Genomic DNA, 25,974 nt, shown 5'->3' with positions numbered 1-25,974 from the left:
CAGTTGTTCTTGGATCTCGCCTTACTGTTTTGGGCCTAGGTGCTCTGGTGGTTGGCTACGATGATGTCTCCTGGTTATGTTTTTGTCTCGTCCCTATCTCCTAGTTCGAGTGCATCTTTTTTCTCGTTTTTCTTTTTTCTTTGTTTTTAGGTTTCATTCGGTTTTCCCTAATTATCCCAGAATGTGAGGTTTTTGGGCCCGGTTTTCCTTATAAACTGAACAAATTCTTTTCTTCTCAATGAAATGCAGGAACCCTGCCCCTCTTGAGGTGTTCTCGAAAAAAAATGCAAATGCTGCATATATTTCTGTCGACTCCCGCTGAAAAGTATAGGGAAGAATTGGAACAAGGGAACAATCCCACTCGAGTATTTATTCAGGACTGGAGCGGTCACTGACGAGGTTGACGGGCTCGAGGTCTTCGATGTGCGATGGCGGGTAGGCTTTAGATAAGGGCGTAAGAATAACAAGGCATGCAACATCCCGACATCCAAGCGCGCAGAATAGGATGTTGGAGTTTTTTGGTGAGCTGTCGGAGATCAAAAAAGTAGAGGGGCTAGAACAAAAGATACACACATATCTGGACATGTACAAAAAACCACTCTCACCGCAAGTGATTGAGGCGTTGAGCTCTTTGGAGAGGATTGCAGGGAAGTCAAAGTTTGACCTCTCACGATGCTTTCCACAAGATAATGTTAGCACATGATTCATTGAGGCCGAGACAGAAGAGTCTTCGACGAATAGCGGAAAGTCCGGTTGTTCTTGAGTCTCTCCTTACTATTTTTGGGCCTAGGTGCTCTCGTATCTGGCTCCGATGATGTGTCCTGATGATGTCTTTGTCTCGTCCCTATCTCCTAATTCTAGGGCCTCTTTTTTCTTGTTTTTCTTGTTTTTTCTTTGTTTAAGGTTTCATTTTGTTTTCCCTAATTATCCGAGAATGTTTGGTTTTTGGGCCCGGTTTTCCTTATAAACTGGACAAATTCTTCTCTTCTCAATGAAATGCAGGAACCGTGCCCCTCTCGAGGTGTTCTCGAAAGAAAATATGTGAATGCTGCATATATCTCTGTCGACTCCCGCTGAAAAGTAAAGAGAAGAATTGGAACAAGGGAACAATCCCACTGGAGTATTTATTCAAGACAAGAGCGGTCACTGACAAGGTTGACGGGCTCGAGGTATTCGCTCTGCGATGGCGGGTAGGCTTCAGATAAGGACGTAAGAAGAACAAGGCATGCAACATCCCGACATCCAAGCGCGCAGAACAGGATGTTGGAGTATTTTTGTGAGCTGTCGGAGGTCAAAAAAGCAGAGGAGCCAGAACAAAAGATACAGGCATATCTGGACATGTACAAAAAACCACTCTCACCGCAAGTGATCGAGACGTTGAGCTCTTTGGAGAGGGGAAGTCAAAGTTGGACCTCTCAGAATGCTTTCCACAAGATAATGTTACCACATGATTCATTGAGGCCGAGACGGAAGAGTCTTCGACGAATAGCGGTCAGTCCGGTTGTTCTTGAGTCCCGCCTTACTGTTTTGGGCCTAGGTGTTCTGGTGTCTGGCTCAGATGATGTCTCCTGATGACGTTTTTGTCTCGTCCCTATCTTCTAGTTCTAGTGCCTCTTTTTTCTTGTTTTTCTTTTTTTTCTTTGTTTTTTGGTTTCACTCGGTTTTCCTTATTTTTTCGAGAATGTTTGGTATTTGGGTCCGGTTTTCCTTATCAACTGGACAAATTTTTTTCTTCTCAATGAAATACAGGAACCCTGCCCCTTTTTAGGTGTTCTCGAAAAAATATGGCAATACTGCATATATCTCTGTCGACTCCCGCTATAAAGTATATAGAAGAATTGGAACAAGGGAACAATCCCACTGAAGTATTTATTCAGGAAGCGGTCACTGACAGGGTTGACGAGCTCGAGGTCTTCGCTCTGCGATGCCGGGTAGGCTTCAGAGTTCAAATAAGGCCGTGAGAAAAATTGCAGATAATTTAAACTCAGAAGGCTTTTATGCTGGAGCCTTAGCAAGATGAGGATCCAGCTTACCGCCCCCCCCCCCCCCCCCCCCCCTCCCCGTGGCGGGGCGGCAGCAAAATCATGGAAGGAAGCAGGCCGCCGTTCCGTGCCAACTGGCCGAGCAAAGGTGCCATACGTACTCTGTTCTCCTCATTACTTGTCTCTAAGCAAACATCCATCTTTTCTCTTTGCCGTCAGTTTCGCCATTGCTGCCAGCAAACTCTTTCTTGACACAATTTGTGAAGCCGGCAGCATCCTCGATCTAATGCTACTGCCGTTGCTGGTCTCACTTGCAGGCCAGGGAAGCTTTACATGTGCCAGTCAACCTGTGAGGCTCGCCCAAATCTTTACGCTACTGCCGTCGCTGCTCGTTTCTTCCGGAGTCGGCACCATCCGCTGCTCCTCCTCAACGACGACGGCAGTCCATGATAATAGCACGGACATGATCTCCCTGTTGGATTTCAAGCGGGCCATCACCAACGACTCAAGTCAAGCCTTGAGATCTTGGCACGTCGGCGTCCCCCTTTGCAGATGGAACGGCGTCCAATGCGGCGAGTCATCGAGCTGAGCCTCATGAACCTATCATTGTCGGGCCCGATTTCACCGTCCCTTGGAAATCTAACGTTCCTTAGGCTACTGGAACTGTCCATGAATGGCTTCACCGGCGTGATACCTCCTCTCAACCGTCTCCAAAGATTTCAGTACCTTGACTTGGGGGCAACTCACTTCGAGGGATCATTCTGGATACTCTTACAAACTGCTCTAATCTACAGTTGTTATACCTGTATAGCAACTTACTAATAGGAGAAGTTCCCAGCCGTATAGGCCGCCTATCCAATCTAGTGTCGTTAGATTTTACAGGAAATAATCTCACCGGAACAATCCCACCAAGCCTAAAAAACATCAGTCAGCTTGAAGATATCTTGCTTGCTGCGAATAAGCTCAGCGGAACCATTCCTGATGAGTTGGGAAAACTCCCAAATCTTTCTAAGTTAGTCCTGATGGACCCTCTCGATCACATGGATAGGGGATTAGCGGTAGTAAGAGGATGAGATGGGTGTATACCTTCTCCTTGGCTCGATGAGCTCGCTCGAGTGGCCATGACGGAGGGGCGATGATGGTGGAGGCTGAGAGCGGTGAGCTGGCGGCGATGCTTTCCGTGAGCACTACGCTAACCCTAGATCGGAAGGGGATGTTGGTAGGAAGACTGGCGGCGCAATGAACCTCGTACTACGTGCCCCGGCCCCCACCTCTTTATTTATAGTACGGGTCACGGGGGCCCACCAATCATGGTTTGGTTGGGCGTCTCGATCTGGGCACGATTAAGGGGTCCGGTGGGCCGTTGGGCTCACACGAAAGAGAGATCATCCTAACATTCTTCCCTTTGATCTCAACTTTTCTTTTAACTTTATACTTTACTAGCTTCATCACCGATTAGTACATAAGGCATGTTTCATCGTCACAGCTCAATTGCCGATAGAATCAGACAACTACAACATACATCTCCGTTTTAAAACGAATTCTCTTACTTTTGGGCCTCTCATGATCCAGGAATCATAGGCTTTCCCTTAAAGCCATGCTGGCTAAGTGTTCTTTGAACACATTGGATGGTAAGCTATCATTTGTCCTTATATGCTCGAGACTTATAGTGTGATCTTGGATTTTATCTTTCACAACATAATATTTTATATCTATTGTCTTGGTAGCATTACTCGACTTCTTGTTGTGAGCATAAAATACTGCGGGCTGGTTGTCACAGTACATCTTTAGTGGTTTGTGAATACAATCAACCACTTTCAAGTCGGGTATAAATTTCTTTAACCATATCACCTGCCCGGTGGGTTCAAAACATGCTATATATTCTACTTGCATCATGGACGATGCAACTATGAACTGGTTGGAGCTTATCCATGAAATAGCCCCTCCAGCGAGAGTGAACACGTATCCTGACGTGGATTTTCTATTATCTCTGTCTCCCGCAAAATCTGCGTCTGAATACCCTTTTATCTCTAGGGAATCAGATCTTCTGTATGTTATCATGATGTCCTTTGTGCCCTGCGCATAACACAATGCTTTCTTTACCATCTTTCAGTGCTCTAGGCCTCGTTCTCTTGATATCTACTAAGTACCCCGGTGATAAAAGCTAAGTCAGGGCGAGTGCACACTTGTGCATACTGTAAACTTCCAACACTCGAAGTATATGGCACTGCTTTCATTTGATCGAGCTCATACTGGTTCTTGGGACATTGGAATTTTCCAAAACTATCACCCTTGACTATAGGAGCAGGTGTGACCTTACTCGCATGCATATTATACTTTTTGAATTCCTTCTCTAAATATGCTTTCTGTGATAGTCCTAAAACTCCATTTTTCTATCTCGGTGAATTTCAATGCCCAAAACATATGAAGCATCATCAAGATCTTTCATATCAAAATTTGAGGATAAAAACTTATTTGTTTCTTGTAGTAGACTAACACCGTTGGTAGCGAGCAAGATATCATCCACATACAAAATTAAGAAAATGTATTTCCCATTTTTGAACTTTGCATAAACGCAGTTATCCTCAACATTTTCTTTAAATCCAAAACTTGTACTTGCACTAGTGCAAACGGGCCTTTGGCCAGGACCCTTTAGTCCCGGCCTGCCTCTGGGCCGGGACTAAAGGCCCGGCCACGTCGCCCCAATTCTCAATGCCTCCCTTGAGGCTTTAGTCCCGGCCCGTAAGGAGCCTTTAGTCCCGGTTCGTGTCCCAAATCGGGACTAAAGGGCTACGCGGTGGGCAGTGGTGGTGGCAACCGTTCGTATCCCCCTTTAGTCTCGGTTGGTGGCTCAACCCGGGACTAAAGGCCTAACACGTGGCCTGCCGTAGTGGCGGCAACCGTTGGTATAACTCTTGAGTCCCGGTTGGTGGCTCAACCCGGGACTAAAGGCCCCAACGGTTTGCATCCCGCGTCGTTTCGGGCGATGAAAAGCACGAACCGGAGCAGAGTCGCCATTTCTCTGTTTCTTCTTCTCTCTCGCTCTCGCTCTCTGTTCTTCTCCTCTCTTCTTCCCTTCTCTTCTTCCACCATGCCAACTCGCTTTGAAGAGGTGCTCGCACATGGCACGACCATGCTCGATGTCGTGTACACGAACGAGAGCAGGGAGATGCCTTTTTCTTGAACAGTTGAAGGAACGATGGCTTGACGCCGCAATGGATCATGAGAAGTTCTTGGGGCTTGATTTGGAGTACACGGACGATCAACGCGGTGTTGCCGTCATCAAACTATGCTTCGCACACCATGTCTTGATCTTCCAATGGGCGAGGTAAGTTTTGAGGCTTTCTTTGATCCAAGATAATGACATTGTAAGTTTATTTGTTTCAATCATAGTTGGTTCCCTTCAAATAGTTGTAGTGAAACAATTTTGATTAGTTGAAGGGGAACACAATCTAATTGGAATAGTGTTCCATAATCTGAAAAATCGTATTAGAATCAACTAGTGTTTAAAATGTTCCATTGGAATCATAGTTGGTTCCCTTCAAATAGTTGTAGTGAAACAATTTTGATTAGTTGAAGGGGAACACAATCTGATTGGAATAGTGTTCCATAATCTGAAAAATCGTATTAGAATCAACTAGTGTTTAATATGTTCCATTGGAATCATAGTTGGTTCGCTTCAAATAGTTGTAGTGACACAGTTTTGATTAGTTGAAGGGAACACAATCTGATTGGAATAGTGTTCCACTATCTGAAAAATCTGATTGGTTCAATATGTTCCATTGAAATGATAGTTGTAGTGATACAATTTTATGCGGTGTTCTTTGATCCAAGGTTATGAAAATTGCATATAGCTAGTGATCTCTCTAGGTTCCATTGGATAGCAATATGATATGTCATAGTCATGAAAATTGCATATAGCTAGTGATCTCTCTAGGTTCCATTTGATAGCTATAGTGATCGTTCTAGGTTCCATTGCATATGTTCTATTTGAATCCTAAAGATAATTTTCTCTTTAGTTGTAGTGAAACATGTTTCCTTATTGCAGCAGTATGTAATATTTGTTCCATTTTAATTTGTTTCTGTTGCAGTAGTGACAAGCATTGTCCAGAACTCATGGACTTCCTTCGCAGCGGCATCACTTTTGCTACCGTTGACATAAGGAACGTCAAGCTGAAGATGAGGTACAGCTTCGGTATTGAGATACCAACTGGTTGCCTCATTGATCTCCAAACGGTATTCAGGCTTCGACATGTCAGGACTTCGATGGCTCATATGGCAGTTGCCTTGATCGACGAGGAATATGGTGATATGAAGACCAGTTTCCCAAAGTCTCAGCACAAACTTTGGGAGAAGGCCCCACTTGATCGTATCAACATTGAGTATGCAGCAAAAGATGCATACGTTTCATACGAGTTGTACCGCAAGATTCGAGTCGTCAACTATGGCCAGCGTCACCTCGAGGAAGGTGGACATTCTGATTCAGACGAGTAGTGTTCTCAACGTCGAACACTTGTATATATATCTATGGTAGCTATTATTATGTACTGTTTGGACTAGTATCATGTACTGCTTGGACCAAATTATATATGTCTAGTTTCTGTTTGTGCCATTATAGTTTCCAAATTTGAATGGTTTAGCCCTTTCTAACTTCATTTGCTACTTTTGAATGGTTTAGCCCTTTCTAACTTCATGGTACCATGCATTTCGACCACATATATATACAAAAAGTCTTCAGTTCAAATAAGTTCAAAAAATGAAATCCCTTTTGTAACAGATATGTTTTTGATTAAAACAGTCATTTAAAAATGAAAGACCATTAGTCCCACGTGGCGTGCAGCGAAACCACGTGGCGTCCAGCGGAACCACGTGGCATGCCGCGGAACCACTTTTGTTGTGGGGGTCGCTTTTCCTTCTTCTCCTTGTGCTAGATATTTGTTATGCATTAGGGAAAGAAGGAATAGCGACCATCATCGACGATCAAAAAATCAGGTGAGGGAGTGTCCAACATACATGAGAGAAGAAGAATGTCGACTGTTGCTGTGGGGGTCGTTTCTCCTTCTTCTCCTTGTGAAACGCTGATACTTCGAGAGAGATTGTCCGTTTTGTACACGAAGTGCATCCAGGTTTGTCGTAGCCCTCTCAACTTTTTAACACATGCTATGTGGGTGAAATGATGATAGCATGCCAAATTCTCAAATATGCAAAAAGAATTTTTAATAAACATAGTTTTTAATTGAAACTAACAAAATAGATAATAGTTTGGATAGTCAAAATAATTACTTTTGAAAATAGAAAATAGTTTTGCATTATTTATTCAATTTCAAACACTTTTCATTATCATAGTTTTGTCAAATTCTCAAATATGCAAAAAGAATTTTTAATAAACATAGTTTTAATTGAAAATAACAAAATAGATAATAGTTTGGATAGTCAAAATTATTACTTATGAAAATAGAAAATAGTTTTGCATTATTTATTCAATTTCAAACACTTTTCATTATCATAGTTTTGTCAAATTCTCAAATATGCAAAAAGAATTTTAATAAACATAGTTTTTAATTGAAAATAACAAAATAGATAATAGTTTGGATAGTCAAAATTATTAATTATGAAAATAGAAAAAAATTGAAACTGTATGAGAATTTATAGAGAAAATTCAATCTAAATTCAAAGTGAGTTCACTTTGAATTCAGGTTGAATTTTCTTCATAATTTCGAATATAGTTTCAATTTTCAGTGAGTTTAGGCCCGTAAGCCTGCTTTAGAGAGGAGCTCGTAGGAGAAGCTGCGACGGGGCATATAAACAAGTGTTAGTCCCCCTCGCTGGGTGAGGTGGGACTAAACTTATCGTGCAGCCGAGGAGGGGCTTTAGTCCCGGGTGGAGCTACGCCCCGGGACTAAAGACCCCCTTTAGTCCCGGTTGGAGCTCCGCACCGGGACTAAAGGCCCCTGCTTTCCCGCCTTCTGGTCTGCCGAAAAAGTGCCTTTAGTCCCGGGTCGTGGCTCCAGCCGGGACTAAAGGGGGTCTTTAGTCCCGGTTTGAGCCACTCACCGGGACTAAAGATCCACCTATATAAGCGGGAGTTAGAAAATTCCAACCCAAATCGTCCATTTCTCTTCTTCTTCCTCTCGTTCTCCTGCCCAGCGCGGCACAGCGACGAACTCGATGACGCCGTCAGGCTGCTCGCCGTCCTGCTCGCCGCCGCCTGCCGTCCTCCTCGCCGTCGCCGTCGTACTCCTCGCCGCCGCCGTCCTCCTCGCCGCGCGCCGTCGACACCTCCGGCCGGTAAGCCCCCCGCCCCCTCCCCCCGAACACTCCGGCCAGTAGAAGAAAAGAAGAAAAAGGAGAAGAAAAGAAAAATAATAGAATATTTAGGTTTGTGCTAGATTATTAGGGTTAGTAATATTTAGAATTAGGACAAAGGAAAATAAGAAGAGGAGGAGAAGAAAAGAAGAAAAAGGAGAATAAGAAGAGGAGGAGAGGAGAAGAAGAGGAAAAATAGAAGAAGAGGAGAAGTAGAAGAAGAGAATAAGCAGAGGAGGAGAAGAAAAGAAGAAAAAGGGAAGGAGAAGAAAAGAAGAAAAAGGAGAAGAAAAGAAGAAAAATGAGAAGAAAAGAAGAAAAAGGAGAAGAAAAGAAGAAAAAGGAGAAGAAAAGAAGAAAAAGGAGAAGAAAGGAAGAAAAGGAGAAGAAAAGAAGAAAAAGGAGAAGAAAGGAAGAAAAAGGAGAAGAAAAGAAGAAAAAGAGAAGAAAAGAAGAAAAAGAAAAAGAAAAAGATTTTTTTTTCATTTAATTCCTATTGTTATTAGGTTTGTGCTAGATTATTAGGGTTAGTAATATTTAGAATTAGGTTAGGGTTACAAGAAGAAGAAATATGAACAAAAATAAGAAAATAAGATTAGGAAAAATGAAAATAAGAAGAGGAGGAGAGAACAGAAGCAGATTGATGAGCTTAGAGGAGTAGCGCGCCAGGAAGATCCTGCACTTGATATTACCGGCGCCCCATCTAAGCGGAAAAACAGCGTGGCTGAATCTGAGGCCCCGTCCGACGAGGCGACGATGCACGAAGAATGATTGAGGGCGGTCCCGGCTACCCCGTGGATGGAATCAAGGAGTCAACATCATGTGAACTCCATCAGAAATTCAAGAACATATCCATGAAGGTGGCCGTCGGACAAGCTTTACCTTCTGGCCCTAATGCACGCTGGCATGGTCGTAAGATTCCAGCTAGCTTTGCTAAAGTCGGGGTGGATGAAGTCATGACGGGGTTTCATGATATGGAGCTCGACATAGCTGGACCCGAAGATGAGAGGACACTCGGAGAAGTACTGGGTGGAGTCATCCTATGGGACAAGAACTACATCAAGCTTCCAGGCTCGGCCCCAAGGACAACACCGCCTCCGAGTCGTCGCAGGTCACCTACACCTCCATTACCTCCAAGCCCTCCACATGACGTCGGCCAGCACAACACGAGTCCATCTCGATCACCGCCGCCGGACTTGGGTCGTCCGTCTCCGCCGCCGCCCGCACAGGATACTAAGCGGAAGCGTGCCACCAAGAACGCTCCGCAACGATTCCTAAGCGACGGAGCCCCCCAAAGCGCAAACGGTCGCCCCTCCCAAAGGTACCTCATGCTAATCTTCCTATCAGACCTTATGATCGTACCCCCGAGGAAAATGCCAGGATAGCAAAGGAACATCATGATGCGCAGATGAAAAAGAAGGAACCCGAGCCCCGCCCGGAATACACCGAGAAGCAAATAGCATGGGCAAAAGACTTCATGACCCTTCCATCACAGTATGACTTACACCATAAGCCTGATAACTATACACGCACATTGCAGAAGGAAGTGAAAAAGAGCAGATCACGTGCAAGTGCAAGTGGGAGCAAATCAAGTTCAACTACAAGCAAGAAAAAATCAGACGTTCCTCAGCTTGGACAACAGGCCAAACAGTCGATCCCACCCCTCAAGGTGTTAACCGAGAATGTTCCCCCTCCGGTGCAGGGGCAAGCTTTTGAAATAGCAAAGGAGTTGGCGGCTGAATGTGGTATCTCGGTTGAAGATTTGCTGGCTTCCCAAGACGACAGGATACCCAAGGCTGTGGTAGCCCCTAAGCCATGGTTTGTCATGGGAGAGACTTTGGTCAGCAAAGATGATCTCCCAACAAATATGTGTTACTTGCATCAATGGTACTTAAGTGAATCAAAGAATGGGAGAACGATGATCGTGCTGAGTGTCCCACGGGAGTACTACGGCCGCCCCGAAGAAATCCATATCGACTTTGATGAACTCTTCCAGATGTACAATGGCAACGCCCTCGACAAATTGCTTATGAGTTGCTATTGTCTGTAAGTTTTTCAATTCATTGTCTACAAATAACTTGTTTAGTTATTTCAATTCATTGTCAATATATAACTTGTACTCTATTATGCAGAATGAAGATTCTGGATTGTAAAAGTAAGAACATCCTAAATATTGGGTTTATTGACCCAGATAAAATACATATAGCGACGCTAACTGATAAACCCAAGGAGACGAAGGAAAACCTTCTAAGGTTTCTAATAGATCAAAATTTCTGTGACCACATACTGTTTCCATACAACTTCAGGTGAGGGTCTTTACTCTATTGTGTCCATTCACTTATAAGTGTAATTGATAAGTTACTGACACACACATATATATATATACATGTGCAGCTTCCATTGGATTCTGTTGGACATTCAAATTGATAAGGGAAGTGTTGATGCCTTCGACCCATTATCGAGACCCTTGGAACAGTTCCAAAGCCTGCAGGACATGCTCCAAGGGTAATTTCAATCATTCTTGCGCTCTATCGGTCTCTTTCGATGATTTTCTGATATATCAATTAATGAAAAACTTAGCAAATCATTATCCTTGTCGGGCAGGGTTTGGAAGCGGTTCAAGTGCGTGACTCCCGGTAACTTTCCTGAGAAGCTGACCTTTAGAACGGCTCAGGTAAGTAGTAGTATGGTATACTTCTATTTTCAATACATTTATGATGCTAGATTATTATTTTGATTATATATATTCTATTCTCGTAAAGTGCGACCAGCAGCCACGGGGAACGCATCTATGCGGATACTATGTTTGCGAGACCATTCACACGTTTACCTCTGAGCACAAGGATCACAGATTCGACGTAAGCAATGAACATTCACACCTCTATTTTTACCCGTCATTCTTTGTTATCATGATTGATATTCATATTCACCTCCTCTTCTTATATAGCACACGGCCATGAGGACGAAGGTCCTACCAGAGCAACGCGCGATTGATGTTGCAGAGGAGCTTGCGGGATTTCTGAGGACGGAAGCTATAGATGACAAAGGACGATTTAGTGTAGCTAGGGGCCATTAATGATGTTCGTCCATGTAATCGAATAGACGGGCCCTAGTCCCGATAATTCAGATCTCCATATAATTGTATATATATGCTCGCTTGTAAGATAAGTTAATCTTATATATATATGCATAATTATTTCTATTTAAATTATATGAAAACTAATTCCCGAACACCAAACGAGGCATCACGTTAATCTCCCGAACACCTAAACCCTAAAACCCTAAAACCCAAAAATAATTTCATTCAAAAAAACCCAAAAATAAGCAAAATCTGAAACTCTTTAGTCCCGGTCCGTGTAACGAACCGGGACTAAAGGGCCTGCCCCTGGGGCGCTACGAGGCGCCCACGTGGAGCACCTTTAGTCCCGGATTGTAACAGGGCCTGGACTAAAGGCTAGGCCTTTAGTCCCGCCCCTTTAGTCCCGGTTGGTGAACCGGGACTAAAGCCCCTTACGGGCCGGGGCTAAAGGCCCCGTCCCCACTAGTGTTGTATCATTAAACTTTAGATACCACTGTCTAGAGGCTTTCCTTAGTCCATAAATGGATTTCTTCAGGTGGCATCCCATATCTTCCTTGCCTTCCATGATAAAACCCTTGGGTTGTCTCATGTAGACATTATCTTCTAAATCTCCATTTAGAAATATCGTCTTTACATTCATTTGATGTAACTCTAAATCAAAATGTGCAACTAATGCCATTATGATTCTGAAGGAACCCTTAGAGACTGGGGAAAAAGTCTCATTGTAGTCTATCCCTTCTATTTGTGTAAATTCTTTTGCCACAAGTCGTGCTTTATACTTTTCTATAATCCCATTAGAGTCATACTTAGTTTTGTAGACCCATTTACAACCTACTGTTTTTGGCTCCGTTAGGAATGATTTCTAAGTCCCAAACATTGTTGGAACTCATCGAGTTCATCTCGTCTTTGATTACCTCCAGCCACTTCGATGAGTGAGGACTTCTCATAGCTTCTTCATATGAAGCGGGATCACCTTCCATATGAACCAAGTTTGTGTTATAAACTTTATAATCAATAGAAATAGTTGATCTTCTTGTCCTGTTAGACCTTCTAAGTGCCTCATTCTATAGCACATTCTGTGCCTCAACTTCTGGCACATCTTCTAAAAATGGTTGCTGCACATCCCTTTCATGGTCAACAACATGTTCAGTCGGATCCTGAAGGACAGGTTCCGGGTCTTTTCCCATAGTTGTCATGGTTGGACTCACAACTGGTAGTGAGAAAAATGACTCTTGAATCATCGGATTAGGTGCATGCACCCTCTTCTCCTCAAGATCAATTTTTCGAGCTAACATGCCCCCCCTCTCATCATTTCGTCCTCTACGAAGACTGCATGTCTTGTTTCTACAAACTTTGTGTATATTTCTGGACTGTTGAAACGAAAACCCTTTGATCTATTAGGATATAGCCAATGAAGTGGCAACTTACTGTTTTGGGATCTAATTTTGCAATGTTTGGATTAAACAGTTTGGCCTCAGCTGGGCACCCCCACACCCTGAAATGTTGCAGGGATGGCACTTGTCCTATCCACAGCTCGTACCGTGTTTTGGGTGTTGGAATTATGCCCTAGAGGCAATAATAAATATAGTTATTATTATAATTCATGTATCAAGATAATCGTTTATTATCCATGCTATAATTGTATTGAATGAAGACTCATTTACATTTGTGGATACGTAGACAAAACACCGTCCCTAGCAAGCCTCTAGTTGGCTAGCCAGTTGATCAAAGATAGTTAGTGTCTTCTGATTATGAACAAGGTGTTGTTGCTTGATAACTGGATCACGTCATTAGGAGAATCACGTGATGGACTAGACCCAAACTAATAGACGTAGCATGTTGATCGTGTCATTTTGTTGCTACTGTTTTCTGCGTGTCAAGTATTTATTCCTATGACCATGAGATCATATAACTCACTGACACCGGAGGAATGCTTTGTGTGTATCAAACGTCGCAACGTAACTGGGTGACTATAAAGATGCTCTACAGGTATCTCCGAAGGTGTCAGTTGAGTTAGTATGGATCAAGACTGGGATTTGTCACTCCGTGTGACGGAGAGGTATCTCGGGGCCCACTCGGTAATACAACATCACACACAAGCCTTGCAAGCAATGTAACTTAGTGTAAGTTGTGGGATCTTGTATTACGGAACGAGTAAAGAGACTTGCCGGTGAACGATATTGAAATAGGTATGCGGATACTGACGATCGAATCTCGGGCAAGTAACATACCGAAGGATAAAGGGAATGACATACGGGATTATATGAATCCTTGGCACTGAGGTTCAAACGATAAGATCTTCATAGAATATGTAGGATCCAATATGGGCATCCAGGTCCCGCTATTGGATATTGACCGAGGAGTCTCTCGGGTCATGTCTACATAGTTCTCGAACCCGCAGGGTGTGCACACTTAAGGTTCGACGTTGTTTTATGCGTATTTGAGTTATATGGTTGGTTACCGAATGTAGTTCGGAGTCCTGGATGAGATCACGGACTTCACGAGGGTTTCCGGAATAGTCCGGAAACGAAGATTGATATATAGGATGACCTCATTTGATTACCGGAAGGTTTTCGGAGTTACCGGGAATGTACCGGGAATGACGAATGGGTTCCGGGAGTTCACCGGGGGGGCAACCCACCCCGGGGAAGCCCATAGGCCATAAGGGTGGCGCACCAGCCCTTAGTGGGCTGGTGGGACAGCCCAAAAGGGCCCTATGCGCCATACAAAGAAAAATCAAAGAGAAAGAAAAATAAAGGGAGGTGGGAAGGAAGGGAAGGACTCCCACCCACCAAACCAAGTCCAACTCGGTTTGGGGGGGAGCCTTCCCCCCTTGGACTCGGCCGACCCCCTTGGGGCTCCTTGAGCCCCAAGGCAAGGTCCCCTCCCTCCCACCTATATATACGGAGGTATTGGGGCTGATTTGAGACGACTTTTCCACGGCAGCCCGACCACATACCTCCACAGTTTTTCCTCTAGATCGCGTTTCTGCGGAGCTCGGGCGGAGCCCTGCTGAGACAAGGTCATCACCAACCTCCGGAGCGCCGTCACGCTGCCGGAGAACTCTTCTACCTCTCCGTCTCTCTTGCTGGATCAAGAAGGCCGAGATCATCGTCGAGCTGTACGTGTGCTGAACGCGGAGGTGCCTTCCGTTCGGTACTAGATCGTGGGACTGATCGCGGGATTGTTCGCGGGGCGGATCGAGGGACGTGAGGACGTTCCACTACATCAACCGCGTTCACTAACGCTTCTGCTGTACGATCTACAGGGGTACGTAGATCACTCATCCCCTCTCGTAGATGGACATCACCATGATAGGTCTTCGTGCGCGTAGGAAAATTTTTGTTTCCCATGCGACGTTCCCCAACAGTGGCATCATGAGCTAGGTTCATGCGTAGATGTCTTCTCGAGTAGAACACAAAAGTTTTTGTGGGCGGTGATGTGCGTTTTGCTGCCCTCCTTAGTCTTTTCTTGATTCCGCGGTATTGTTGGATTGAAGTGGCTTGGATCGACATTACTCGTACGCTTACGAGAGACTGGTTTCATCGTTACGAGTAACTCCGTTGCTCAAAGATGACTAGCAAGTGTCGGTTTCTCCAACTTTAGTTGAATCGGATTTGACCGAGGAGGTCCTTGGATGAGGTTAAATAGCAACTCATATATCTCCGTTGTGGTGTTTGCGTAAGTAAGATGCGATCCTACTAGATACCCTTGGTCACCACGTAAAACATGCAACAACAAAATTAGAGGACGTCTAACTTGTTTTTGCACGGTATGCTTGTGATGTGATATGGCCAACGATGTGATGTGATATATTGGATGTATGAGATGATCATGTTGTAATAGAAATATCGACTTGCACGTCGATGGTACGGCAACCGGCAGGAGCCATAGGGTTGTCTTTATACTAACGTTTGTGCTTGCAGATGCGTTTACTATTTTGCTAGGATGTAGCTTTAGTAGTAATAGCATGAGTAGCACGACAACCCCGATGGCAACACGTTGATGGAGATCATGGCATGGCGCCGGTGACAAGAAGGTCGTGTCGGTGCTTTGGTGATGAAGATCAAGAAGCACGTGATGATGGCCATATCATGTCACTTATGAATTGCATGTGATGTTAATCCTTTCATGCACCTTATTTTGCTTAGAACGACGGTAGCATTATGAGGTGATCTCTCACTAAAATTTCAAGACGAAATTGTGTTCTCCCCGACTGTGCACCGTTGCTACAGTTCGTCGTTTCGAGACACCACGTGATGATCGGGTGTGATAGACTCAACGTTCACATACAACGGGTGCAAAACAGTTGCGCACGCGGAACACTCGGGTTAAGCTTGACGAGCCTAGCATGTGCAGACATGGCCTCGGAACACATGAGAACGAAAGGTCGATCATGAATCATATAGATGATATGATTATCATAGGGATGCTTACCACTGAAACTATACTCAACTCACGTGATGATCGGACTTGAGCTAGTGTAAGTGGATCATGAACCACTCAAATGACTAGAGAGATGTACGTTTTGAGTGGGAGTTTAGCGAATAATTTGATTAAGTTAAACTCTGATTATCTTGAACATAGTCTAAGTCCACTTTGAATATATTTGTGTTGTAGATCATGGCTCACGCGACAGTCATCCTGAATTTTAATACGTTCCTAGAGAAAGCTAAGTTGAAAGATGATGGAAGCAACTTTGTAGACTGGGCTCGTAATCTTAAGCTAATCTTACAAGCTGGGAAGAAGGATTATGTCCTTAATGCTGCGTTAGGAGATGAACCACCCGCTACGGCTGATCAGGATGTTAAGAACGCTTGGTTAGCACGTAAGGAGGACTACTCAATAGTTCAATGTGCAGTCTTGTATGGCTTAGAACCGGGACTTCAACGTCGCTTTGAGCGTCATGGAGCATTTGAGATGTTCCAGGAGTTGAAGTTTATCTTTCAGAAGAACGCCCGGATCGAGAGGTATGAGACCTCCGATAAATTCTATGCTTGCAAGATGGAGGAAAACTCATCTGTCAGTGAACATGTGCTCAAAATGTCTGGGTACTCAAACCGTCTAGCTGAGCTGGGGATTGAACTCCCACAAGAAGCTATCACTGACAGAATCCTTCAATCACTGCCGCCAAGCTATAAAGGCTTTGTGTTGAACTACAACATGCAAGGGATGAACAAGTCTCCCGGCGAGTTGGTTGCGATGCTGAAAGTCGCAGAGTCTGAACTCCGTAAAGAGCATCAAGTGTTGATGGTGAATAAGACCACTAGTTTCAAGAGAAACGGCAAATGAAAGAAGGGAAATTCGAAGAAGAGCGGCAAGCCTGTTGCCAATCCGACGAAGAAACCCAAAGCTGGACCTAAGCCTGAAACGGATGTTACTATTGCAAGGGTATGGGTCACTGGAAGCGCAATTGCCCCAAGTATCTGGCAGATAAGAAGGCGACCAAAGAAAAATCAGGTATATTTGATATACATGTTATTGATGTGTACTGAACCGGCTCTCGTAGTAGTGCCTGGGTATTCGATACCGGTTCTGTTGCTCATATTTGCAACTCGAAACAGGAACTGCGGAATAGACGAAGGCTGGCGAAAGATGAAGTGACGATGCGCGTAGGAAATGGTTCCAAGGTTGATGCAATCGCCGTCGGCACAGTGTCACTTCAGTTACCGTCAGGATTAGTGATGAACTTAAATCATTGTTATTTAGTGCCTGCGTTGAGCATGAACATTATATCTGGATCTTGTTTATTGCGAGACGGTTACTCTTTTAAGTCAAAGAATAATGGTTGTTCTATTTCTATGAGTAACATCTTTTATGGTCATGCACCGAATGTGAGAGGATTGTTCATATTGAATCTTGATAGCGATACGCATATACATAACATTGAGACCAAAAGAGTTAGAGTTAACAATGATAGCGCCATATTTTTGTGGCACTGCCGTTTAGGTCATATTGGTGTAAAGCGCATGAAGAAACTCCATGCTGATGGACTTTTGTAGTCACTTGACTTTGATTCACTTGACACGTGCGAACCATGCCTCATGGGCAAGATGACTAAGACTCCGTTCTCTGGAACAATGGAGCGTGCAAGTGACTTGTTGGAAATCATACATACCGGTGTGTGTGGTCCGATGAGCGTGGAGGCACGCGGCGGATATCGTTATTTTCTCACCTTCACTGATGATTTAAGTAGATATGGTTATGTCTACTTGATGAAGCACAAGTCTGAAACATTTGAAAAGTTCAAGCAATTTCAGAGTGAAGTGGAAAATCATCGTAACAAGAAGATCAAGTTCCTACGGTCTGATCGTGGGGGTGAATATCTGAGTTTCGAGTTTGGTACTCACTTAAGACAATGTGGAATTGTTTCACAGTTAACACCGCCTGAAACACCACAGCGTAATGGTGTGTCCGAACGTCGTAATCGTACTCTATTAGAGATGGTGCGATCTATGATGTCTCTTACTGATTTGCCGTTATCGTTTTGGGGTTATGCATTAGAAACAGCTGCATTCACTTTAAATAGGGCACCATCAAAATCCGTTGAGACGACACCATATGAACTGTGGTATGGCAAAAGGCCAAAGTTGTCGTTTCTTAAAGTTTGGGGATGTGATGCTTATGTCAAAAAGCTTCAGCCTGAAAAGCTGGAACCCAAAGCGGAAAAGTGCGTCTTCATAGGTTACCCAAAAGAGACAGTTGGGTACACCTTCTATCTCAAATCCGAGGGCAAAGTGTTTGTTGCTAAAAACGGAGCGTTTCTGGAGAAGGAGTTTCTTTTGAGAGAATTGAGTGGGAGGAAGATAGAACTTGACGAGGTTGTCGAACCTCTCATCCCTCTGGATGGTGGCGCAGGGCAAGGGGAAACCTCTGTCATTGCGACGCCGGTTGAGGAGGAAGTTAATGATGATGATCATGAAACTCCAGTTCAAGTTTCTGTCGAACCACGCAGGTCGACGAGGCCACGTGCTGCTCCGGAGTGGTACGGTAATCCCGTCTTATCAATCATGTTGTTAGACAACAATGAACCTACAAATTATGAAGAAGCAATGGTGGGCCCAGATTCCATCAAATGGCTAGAGTCCATGAAATCCGAGATAGGATCCATGTATGAGAACAAAGTGTGGACTTTGGAGGTACTACCTGAGGGCCGCAAGGCCATTCAGAACAAATGGATCTTTAAGAGGAAGACGGACGCTCACGGCAATGTGACCGTTTATAAAGCTCGACTTGTGGCAAAGGGTTTTTCACAAGTTCAAGGAGTTGACTACGATGAGACTTTCTCACCCGTAGCGATGCTTAAGTCCGTCAGAATCATGTTAGCAATAGCTGCATTTTTCGATTATGAAATCTGGCAAATGGATGTCAAAACGGCGTTCCTTAACGGTTTCCTTAAGGAAGAGTTGTATATGATACAACCCGAAGGTTTTGTCGATCCTAAGAATGCTAACAAGGTGTGCAAGCTCCAGCGATCCATTTATGGACTGGTGCAAGCATCTCGGAGTTGGAACAAACGCTTTGATGAGGTGATCAAAGCATTTGGGTTTATACAAGTGGTTGGAGAATCTTGTATTTACAAGAAAGTGAGTGGGAGCTCTGTGGCGTTTCTAATATTATATGTGGATGACATATTGCTGATTGGAAACAACGTAGAGTTTTTGGAGAGCATAAAAGGTTAATTGAATAAAAGTTTCTCTATGAAGGACCTAGGAGAAGCTGCTTACATTCTAGGCATTAAGATCTATAGGGATAGATCAAAACGCGTGATAGGACTTTCACAAAGCACATACCTTGATAAAGTTTTGAAGAGGTTCAAAATGGAACAATCCAAGAAAGGGTTCTTGCCAGTTCTACAAGGTACGAGATTGAGTAAGACTCAGTGCCCAGCAACTGATGAAGATAGAGAGCATATGCGCTCCTTCCCCTATGCTTCAGCCATAGGTTCTATCATGTATGCGATGCTGTGCACTAGACCGGATGTTAGCCTGGCCATAAGTATGGCAGGTAGGTTCCAGAGTAATCCAGGAGTGGATCACTGGACAGCGGTCAAGAATATCCTGAAGTACCTGAAAAGGACTAAGGAGATGTTTCTCGTGTATGGAGGTGACGAAGAGCTCGCCGTAAAAGGTTACGTCGATGCAAGCTTTGACACAGATCCGGACGACTCTAAGTCGCAAATCGGATACATATTTATTCTTAATGGGGGTGCGGTAAGCTGGTGCAGTTCCAAGCAAAGCGTCGTAGCAGATTCTACATGTGAAGCGGAGTACATGGCTGCCTCGGAGGCGGCTAAGGAGGGTGTCTGGATGAAGCAGTTCATGACGGATCTTGGAGTGGTGCCAAGCGCACTGAATCCAATGACCTTGTTCTATGATAACACGGGTGCCATTGCCTTAGCAAAGGAACCACGGTTTCACAAGAAGACCAGACACGTCAAACGACGCTTCAACCTCATCCGCGACTACGTCGAGGGAGAGGACGTAAATATATGCAAAGTGCACACGGATCTGAATGTAGCAGACCCGCTGACTAAACCTCTTCCACGGCCAAAGCATGATCAACACCAGAACTGTATGGGTGTTAGATTTATTACAATGTAATTCACATGATGATGTGAGGGCTAGATTACTGACTCTAGTGCAAGTGGGAGACTGTTGGAATTATGCCCTAGAGGCAATAATAAATATAGTTATTATTATAATTCCTGTATCAAGATAATCTTTTATTATCCATGCTATAATTGTATTGAATGAAGACTCATTTACATGTGTGGATACGTAGACAAAACACCGTCCCTAGCAAGCCTCTAGTTGGCTAGCCAGTTGATCAAAGATAGTCAGTGTCTTCTGATTATGAAGAAGGTGTTGTTGCTTGATAACTGGATCACGTCATTAGGAGAATCACGTGATGGACTAGACCCAAACTAATAGACGTAGCATGTTGATCGTGTCATTTTGTTGCTACTGTTTTCTGCGTGTCAAGTATTTATTCCTATGACCATGAGATCATATAACTCACTGACACCGGAGGAATGCTTTGTGTGTATCAAACGTCGCAACGTAACTGGGTGACTATAAAGATGCTCTACAGGTATCTCCGAAGGTGTTAGTTGAGTTAGTATGGATCAAGACTGGGATTTGTCACTCCGTGTGACGAAGAGGTATCTCGGGGCCCACTCGGTAATACAACATAACACACAAGCCTTGCAAGCAATGTAACTTAGTGTAAGTTGCGGGATCTTGTATTATGGAACGAGTAAAGAGACTTGCCGGTGAACGAGATTGAAATAGGTATGCGGATACTGACGATCGAATCTCGGGCAAGTAACATACCGAAGGATAAAGGGAATGACATACGGGATTATATGAATCCTTGGCACTGAGGTTCAAACGATAAGATCTTCGTAGAATATGTAGGATCCAATATGGGCATCCAGGTCCCGCTATTGGATATTGACCGAGGAGTCTCTCGGGTCATGTCTACATAGTTCTCGAACCCGCAGGGTCTGCACACTTAAGGTTCGACGTTGTTTTATGCGTATTTGAGTTATATGGTTGGTTACCGAATGTTGTTCGGAGTCCCGGATGAGATCACGGACTTCACGAGGGTTTCCGGAATAGTCCGGAAACGAAGATTGATATATAGGATGACCTCATTTGATTACAGGAAGGTTTTCGGAGTTACCGGGAATGTACCGGGAATGGCGAATGGGTTCCGGGAGTTCACCGGGGGGGGCAACCCACCCCGGGGAAGCCCATAGGCCATAAGGGTGGCGCACCAGCCCTTAGTGGGCTGGTGGGACAGCCCAAAAGGGCCCTATGCGCCATACAAAGAAAAATCAAAGAGAAAGAAAAAAAAGGGAGGTGGGAAGGAAGGGAAGGACTCCCACCCACCAAACCAAGTCCAACTCGGTTTGGGGGGGGAGCCTTCCCCCCTTGGAGTCGGCCAACCCCCTTGGGGCTCCTTGAGCCCCAAGGCAAGGTCCCCTCCCTCCCACCTATATATACGGAGGTATTGGGGCTGATTTGAGACGACTTTTCCACGGCAGCCCGACCACATACCTCCACGGTTTTTCCTCTAGATCGCGTTTCTGCGGAGCTCGGGCGGAGCCCTGCTGAGACAAGGTCATCACCAACCTCCGGAGCGCCGTCACGCTGCCGGAGAACTCTTCTACCTCTCCGTCTCTCTTGCTGGATCAAGAAGGCCGAGATCATCGTCGAGTTGTACGTGTGCTGAACGCGGAGGTGCCGTCCGTTCGGTACTAGATCGTGGGACTGATCGCGGGATTGTTCGCGGGGCGGATCGAGGGACGTGAGGACGTTCCACTACATCAACCGCATTCACTAACGCTTCTGTTGTACAATCTACAAGGATACGTAGATCACTCATCCCCTCTCGTAGATGGACATCACCATGATAGGTCTTCGTGCGCGTAGGAAAATTTTTGTTTCCCATGCGACGTTCCCTAACATTGGGCACCGACTTGCTTGGTACTCTATTTAGAATGTGAATGACGGTTTTAAGCGCCTGCATCCATAATCACAATGGCAAGTTGGAGTAACTCATCATGTTGTGCACCATATCCATAAGTATATGGTTACGCCTTTCAGCTACTCCATTTTGCTGAGGCTCGCCCAACGTTGAGTACTGGGCTACTATGCCAGTCTCCTACAAGAACTTTGCAAAAGGTCCAGGGACTTGGCCATATGGAGTGTGTTGACCGTAGTACTCCCCACCACGGTGAGATCTCACCATATTTATTCTTTTGTCAAGCTGATTTTCAACTTCAGCTTAGAATATTTTAAATTTATCCAATGCTTCATTTCGTTCTTTGATTGGGTAAATATAACCAAATCATTAGTAATTATCTGTGAATGTTATGAACGAGTCATAGCCATCCACACTTTTCACAGGAAATGGTCCACAAATGTCAGTGTGAATTATTTCTAGTGTTCCTGTGCTTCGGTTTGCACCCTTTTTGATTTGTTTTACATACTTTCCTTTAACACAATCAATGCATTGTTCTAAATCTGAGAACTCTAGTGGAAGAAGAATCTCACTTTTAATTAGTCTTTCTATCCTCCCCTTCGAAATATGGCCCAAGCGACAGTGCCATAATTTCGATGATTCGTGAGTTCTCTTTCCTTTCTTTTGTTCTTTGTTCGACGAGGAAACTTGCTCATTCACATTACACACATAATGCACTTTTTCACGAAGTGATAATAAATAAATCTCATTGTGAATTAAAGCATCACACAGATAAGCATTATTAATCCATATGACACACTTGCCATGTCCGAAATAACATTCATAATTGTCTTTATACAAACATGACACACTAATTAAATTTCTGTGACATGAAGGGACATATAAATGTCTCTAAGCAAAAGCTTGAATCCGTCAGCTAACTCCAAGGAGATGTCGCCGACAGCTTCAACTTCTGCTTGGTCACCATTTGCGACTTCAATACTTCTTTCTCTTCTTTGTGTAGTTCTCGTCGAATGGAATCCCTGTAATGAATATGCAACATGAACAGTTGCACCTGAGTCAATCCATCAAGTAGATTTCGGAAACTGTGTATACAGGGATTCATTTACAAAGAAAACAATCGTGTTACCTCTCTTTGCCATTATGGACTTTAACCAGTTGGGGCAATCTTTCTTGTAGTGCCCAGACTACTTGCAGCGGAGACAAGTATCTTTCTCCACTGGAAAAGACTTCTGCTGATGGTGATACTGCGAGACAACTTTACCATGTGGCTTTGAAGGGCAACCATTGCTATTGTGATTATTGAAGTTCCTTTTCTTTTCCTTCACATAGTTCACAGAGCCACCATAAGAGGTTTTAAGTCTCTCCTCTTCTTGAACACACATGGCAATGGTCTTCTCTATGTCCCATTTTTCAGGCGACATGTTATAGTTGATAATAAAAGTCACGAACTCCTTTGGAAACGAAGCCATAACCAGGTGGACAAGGAGCGTAGGTTTGAGGTCCAAGTCCAAATCCATGGGCTTCAGCTTGGCTGCCATGTTGCTCATCATGAGGATGTGATCTCTAATGTCATGTCCACTGCCGGTGTACTTTTCAGCCACTAGTTGTTATAGGAACTGAGTGGCATAAATCTTTGAAGAACCAGTGAACTGGCTCTTTATCTTTTCAAGGTACTCCCCTAAGAAGTACACTCTGCAATTGAGCCCGCAATAGCGTTCTCAATCATGTTCTTTATAAAGGACATACACTTTTTCTTGGCGGTGTGCCACTTTTGGTTATCGAGGGAGTATGACATCTCCAGTGGAGCATAGTCCCTCCTCTTTTTATCGCATGCAGCATCATCATCACTAGTCTCTCTGACTGGCTCTATAGGTCTAACCGGCTGTGGAGTATCCACCACCCAGTCCACCTCAGCACAGACAAATGTCATATCGACTCTTTTTCTCCATTCGGGGTAGTTGTCTCCTCTAAGGGTTGGAATCTCTTTGATGCAGCTCATCTAGTAAAACCCTCCTTGAAAACCACAATGATGTGAGAATGTGACAATAGTTGCATGCATTAATCCAATGTTGGTCAAAATTGAAACATACAACCGTTTATGCAATTTAAATCTATATTACCGTTGGGTAAGAATAGAAATAAATGCACCTTTTACAACAATAATAAAATATGATTATGTTATTAACAACGTTGGTCATAAAAATAACATAATCATATTTATTTGAATAATCACTTTAATATGCTCTTAAAAAATTCACTTTAAACTTTTATTTACTTTTCAAAGGAGCATAATTATTAATTTGCAGCGAAAAACATGAATAAAATTCATGACTTTTATACTATTTCTTTCCGGAGTCATATCTTTTACTTTTCTATTTTCTAAGCAGAATTTTTGTTGGAAATTTTGAATAGAAAAGGAAAAAATAAAGTTGTTTGAATCTGCCAATAAAAACTGGACAAACACACAAAAAACTAAAAAGCGGCCATGGCTATCTGGGCCAAAACCGGCCCATTTGCTCAGCACCCGGGCCCTCTCCCACGTGGACAGTTTGGGCCAAAAGCCGGCCCGGCTGAGCCCCACATGCGTGTGGCCTGGCTACGGTTTGCGTCGCGTCCGTCGGATCGAATCCGACGGTCCAGCGCGCATCTCGCCCGAGAAAAACCCAGGTTGTCGCCGCTGTGGGGGGGAACCCTAATCATCCCCCCCCCCCCCCCGCCTCTCTCTTTTTCTCATGCAGCTAGAGGGTAGTGGGGCTCTAGCCGCCGGCGACGACGTCAAATGGCCGCGCCGCGCGAGTCTGCCTCCCCTCCCCTTTCTCTCGCACGCACTCTCTCGCCTGCAGCACAACATGTCTGCGGGGCTAGGGTGCCGCCAGCCTCCGGCGAAGACGGCGAAACCACCGCGCCGCGCGAGCCCGCCTCCCTTCTCCTTCTCTACCTCCCTTTCTTGTCTATGTCCCGCAACCCCCTCGCATCAAGGTAGACAACGGCGACTGTGCATACGGCGGCGCGATGCGGCGGCGCCCCCTCGTCCCCTTTGCCGGCGTGCGTGAGCACCTCCAAGGTGAACGCGCCGCCGTCAAACGGTACGGAGGTGGTGCCCATTGCCCCTCTCGTGGTGAGTTCTTCTTCCCGAGCCTCGGCATGCCGATGCGCTACGGGATCGAGAGGAACGGCGCGGCCTTGCGGCGGCGCACTTTGCCGACGGGCGCAAGACCCTTCTCCGGTGAGCTTGTCCTTTATTTTTATTTTTGTTTGTTCTTTGCCCTGTTCTAGGGTTCTTTGTGCGGAGGGGAATTGCACTCTTGTTTGTTTCTACCGAAAATCCTAAAGTCAATCTTGGCTCATACCATTGATAAACCCTCTGGATCACATGGGTAGGGGATTAGCGGTTGTAAGAGGATGAGATGGGTGTATACCTTCTCCTTGCCTCGATGAGCTCGCCCAGTGGCCATGACGAAGGGCGGCAAAGGTGGCGGCTTTACTTCCCGTGAGCACTGCGCTAACCCTAGATCGGAATGGGATGTCAGTGGGGAGACTCGCGGCGCGGTGAACCTCGTAACACATGCCCCGGCCCCCACCTCTTTATTTATAGCGCGGGTCACAGGGGCCCACCAACCATGGTTTGCTTGGGCGCCCCCGATCAGGGCGCGATTAAGGGGTTCGGTGGCCCGTTGGACCCACACAGAAGAGAGATCATCCTAACAAGTCCTTGCTGAAAATAGGCTATCAGGTGGAATCCCGGAAACCTTGTACAAGTACAATCAGTCTTCTCTCCATTATTTATCCTTAGGTTCCAATATGCTTGCGAAACCACTGTCATCTAACTTTGGTGATACCTTCCTGAATCTTGCATATCTCTATCTGGACGATAACAATTTTGAAGGTCATCTCCCAGCGTCACTAGGCAATATTTCAAAGTCGTTAGAGTACTTGTCGTTCAACAATTTCGTTGGTCAAGTTCCAAGTTCTTATGGTAATCTTGGACTGTTACAGAACCTAAACCTTCAAGCAAACAATTTGTCGGGCTTCATCCCAAGAGAGCTGGGTGGCTTGCAACACCTCACCAATCTGTATGTGTCTGATAATAATCTGGAAGGTGGGGTACCATGA

At 44.7% G+C, this 25,974-nt stretch overlaps 1 pseudogene; it reads left to right on the top strand.

Annotated features, from left to right (window-relative positions):
• The first annotated feature begins 1,924 nt into the window (after positions 1-1,924).
• LOC123405887 lies at positions 1,925-25,974 on the top strand (annotated as a pseudogene).

This window comes from Hordeum vulgare, chromosome 6H (genome assembly GCF_904849725.1).
Source record: "Hordeum vulgare subsp. vulgare chromosome 6H, MorexV3_pseudomolecules_assembly, whole genome shotgun sequence".
Lineage (NCBI taxonomy): Eukaryota > Viridiplantae > Streptophyta > Magnoliopsida > Poales > Poaceae > Hordeum > Hordeum vulgare.
The sequence above is the reverse complement of the archived record's forward strand: the minus strand, read 5'-3'. Positions and strand labels throughout refer to the sequence as shown.